We start from the raw sequence: 4412 nt of genomic DNA, 5'->3' as shown, positions 1-4412 counted from the left end.
TTTCGTATTTCATTTTTTGACTCATTTTGATCATTGAAAAACACACAGTATATTTCTCAAAGGAAATAGTTTTTCCTGCATCAGGTTTTGTATTTGAATCCAAAGATTCTTGAAGATTTAGCGAAAAGATTGAGATAAAAGGAATTCTCAAATCTTTAGCATGCAGCCCAAGAAGGACTATCAGATCTATGAGATTCAGAGTGCGAGAAGATTACACAGTAACGAATTTAACTCCACGCTCACCGGAGGAGACTAGAGGAAGGAGAATTGAGCTTGAGATAAGATCTCGCCATAGATTCCTCAATTCTCCCTCTTTGGTCCCGTTGACCCATAGCATGAGATCAGATTTCTTCATCATCTTCCCAACGAACTGTGTATCAGTTGATCTCTAGGTCAAGATCAGAATTCAAAGATCTTATCAATATAAAGATCTGCTCTCATTTTCTTCTTTTTCCCCATCAAATCACGGCGGGGCACACGGTTACAAACGAAAGAAAGCCCGCTAACGTGCACCGTAAAAGAACTCCACAAATTTCAATCAGAGACCTCTATACTTCTTACCTTTGTTTTTGCATCTGTCTTGAGGTGAAGCTTAACTTGCTAGCGTGCAACTTGTAGGCATGAAACGAAGCATGGTGTGTCCAGTGTTTGACTTGCACACTTCAAAAAGAACATTAAACGTTAGACATATGGTGCTTTATGATAAATTTGATTGAATGTATAGTATCGGTTCAAATGTGAGACTTGGATGTTAAAATACCGATTATAACACGTGCACATTAAGACTGCAATGTAAATTATTTAGCTTATCTAAGAAACAAATTTGCATAATTTGCATGCGGCATAAGAATATATTATTCACTATATATATATTATACTATATATATATATTAATATATATAATATATATAGTATATATATATAGTATATATTATATATATTTACCACACGAAATCATTGGGCATATTGTTTCTAATTATTTGATCTATTATAGCTACAGATATGCACTTTCAAAATCCACTATTAAATTTCGGCAAGTAATTAGAGGTGCAAAAGAATCAGATGTGAATCAAATAGGATACTCATCATATACATATCCATTTAACTGTTACAGATACAAATATATATTTGTAAGAAAAACTCATATCTATAATTCTGCAAAATCGGATACAAGTACAAAATAAGAGAAGATGTATACGGCTACAAACAAATATGATAAAAACAGATGAGATAAAAAAGATATAGGTCGTATGATACAGCTACAAATAGATACGATAAATACAGATGAGCCCGCTTTTATTCAATTAAGTGGGATTTGATTTGGAAAGGACACGGGTGGGATCGATTTAGATACTTCAGATTTGGAAAGGACATGTGTGGAATCTAACAAGCAAAGCGGGCGTGGTAAAAAAAAAAAATAATAATCCCAGTCAATGTTACTTTGTTAGCTCGTCCAGCGGTGAGAGGCCCGCTAGATGAATGAGAGGGGGAGGGGTGAATAGTACACTCAAGCGAGAAGGCCAGAAGGGGCTACGACTACAGTGGGCGGCAAGACCGCAGATAGCCTCTCAAAGTCCCAACCAACGGCCATTTGTCCGCTGCGGGAATATTAAAGAACTAATGGGCGTGGAGATCACAGGAGGGCGCGGCGGTACGTAGTACCTGCCGACCTCCGGGTCTCCTCCAGATGGACACGTCTTCCTAAAGTACCCGGGGAAATAGAGTGAGAGAATGGAGAGGGGTTTCTGTTCCTACTTTTGTCTCTACAGGTTATATATCCCATCTTGTCTCATTATTATTCTCATTTGGATTCGCATTCATTTTTTGGAACAAGAATGTACGGTAAATCTAGTTTAAAAGGAACTCAGGTTTTTTTTTTTGGTTCCTAAATAGAAGTACCCGGGTCTCCTGCAGATGGACACGTCGTCCTTAAACTACTCGGGGGGATAGAGTGAGAGAATGGAGAGGGTTTCCCAGAAAATATAGCAAATAAATACGAGAGAATTATACAAGTGGAGAAGTATAAAGCTTTTCTTTTCTTTTCCATTTTTTTATTGCCGTTTTCCTCCTGTTGCTAGAAGCTCTCCGCCACTCCCTTTATATGTATGGGTAGAAAACCAACAGTGTACTTTTTAATGACATACCAAATTTTTTCGATAATTAATAGGTTTAATAGGAAATTAATAATTAAAATAAGTAACCATAATAACCAATAATTACGGAAAATTAATATGAAAAATAAAGGTAATAAATTAGGAAAAAATCATATTAAAATTCACAAAAGAAACTCAATCTTTTATTAAGGAAATATATTTTCCAACAATTCGCTCCAAAAGGTTGAGTTCCGAGGAAGAAAAGAAGATCGAGTGGATAAAACAATAAAGAAAAATATGTCGGACAACTTGATATTGTGAATTCCATAAAGGTGGTTTTCGGCTTTGAACCTTTACTCGGTACCATTTGTCACAACCTAAGGAACACAATGGCCAAAACTTAAGTTATGCCCCTTTATCAAATATTAACAAAAGCACGTACAAATATGCATCCATTTAATGAGGAAGCAGTTGGATTGTTAATGGTCATGCTCACATAACCGTCACATGAGAGTTACTAGGGATCAGCCACATGTCCCCTCACAGCGGCCTTCACGGTTCCTCTCACATAGGTAAGTCTTCCACGTATACTGTGACTAGTATCTATCCCCCCACATAGGTCAGACTTATTAAGAATAAAACTCATCCTGCCCAGTCACATCAATAGAGCACCATCACCATAGGAATGAGGGTGTAGCTAATATCAAAAGTATACTGTGACTTACATTTTCTCTATTCTTTCCTTCATATGATCAGGGATTTTTTCATTTAGATCTTTTGATAGGATAGATATCTTCACCTCTCGGAGTAACTGATCAGGTGCACGAATTTTTTGTTGGAAGATCCTCAGATTCCTCTCCTTTCAAATCCAATACACAGTTGCCGATAGTGCCATTCTTTTTATATTTTTCATGAATCCTAGCCCCTTCAAATTGGTGCTATACCAGTTTATAATTTGATTCCAACTGCATGATCTCCAAGCATAGCCCAACCATTCCATTATTTCATTCCAGATATATGTAGAGTATTGACATTCAAAAAACAAGTGCTTACAGGTTTCCTGTTGAGCTGAGCACAAGACACATTGGTTTTCATTTATCATTCCCAGTCTGCATAACCTGTCTTGTGTCAGGAGTCTGGAAAGGGTAGTTAACCACAATATGATTGAATGTTTAGGATAGTGTAGGGCTCCCTAAATTGTATCCGACTAAGTTACATGTGTTGATGATTGAGTCATAGCTTTATATATGGAAGATATCTGAATCTTTTCATTTATGTAACAATCATTTATTACTCTTGCAGATTATCTCTATCTCCAAATCTTCTTAAGGTCATATCCAATCACCTTGAGCAATTGCCTTCACATCCATGAGTCATTTCTCTTTGGTTGAACCTGACATATATCCAATTGGTGTATGTAATTTTCATGCACCCATTTAATCCATAACAGATCTTTATTGGTGTGTATCATCCGTAGCAATTTGATTATAGCTTCATAATTTCAATCCCTTGTACTGAATAGGCCCAGTCCTCCCATCTTCTTGTCTATACATATATCACACCATCAGACTAGGTAAACCTTGTGATCCCATAAGAAAGCAGAGTAAAGTTTTATCTATCTTTTGCAACACCTTTATCAGCAACACATAATTGCTTGTTCGGTAAATTTGAATCCCCAGAATAATAGATTTTATCAATTGAATTTTCCCCACATATGATAGTTTCCTCTTGCTTTGCCAACCTTGAAACTGCTCCAAAATTTTGTTTATTAGGGGTGAACAATCTAGATGAGAAAGCCTTTTTAAAATCAAAGGCATTCCTAAATAACGAACTGGCAACGAGCCTTCTGAGAAATTTAGGTAAGAACAAATTTGGCTCTTTACATTGTCTTCAACCCCACTCAAGTATATAGAACATTTGCTTGGATTTTCCTCCAAACCTGATATTCGACTGAAGTCTTGAAGGCAGTTGTTCAATCTACTAATTGAATTCATGTCAGCTTTACTAAATAGGAGTAAATCATCAGCAAAGATCAAATGGATTATCTCCATGCTAGTACATTTGGGGTGATATTTGAACAAACTGTTAGATTTGAGAGTTTTTAGCCTCCTAGACAAGTATTCCATTCCAATCACAAACAGATATGGGATCACCCTACCGCAAACCTCTTGCTCCCTCAAAATATCCATGTAATGACCCATTAAGAGATAATAAAAACTATGTAGTAGTTATGCATTCCATAATCCACCTAATCATGTTTGTAGGAAACCCAAAACTCGTTCGCATGGCTCTGATAAATTTCCAGCTTATTGTCAGCAA

This window comes from Asparagus officinalis, chromosome 5 (assembly GCF_001876935.1).
Source record: "Asparagus officinalis chromosome 5, Aspof.V1, whole genome shotgun sequence".
In the NCBI taxonomy this organism is placed as follows: domain Eukaryota; kingdom Viridiplantae; phylum Streptophyta; class Magnoliopsida; order Asparagales; family Asparagaceae; genus Asparagus; species Asparagus officinalis.
Note: the sequence above shows the minus strand (reverse complement) of the source record.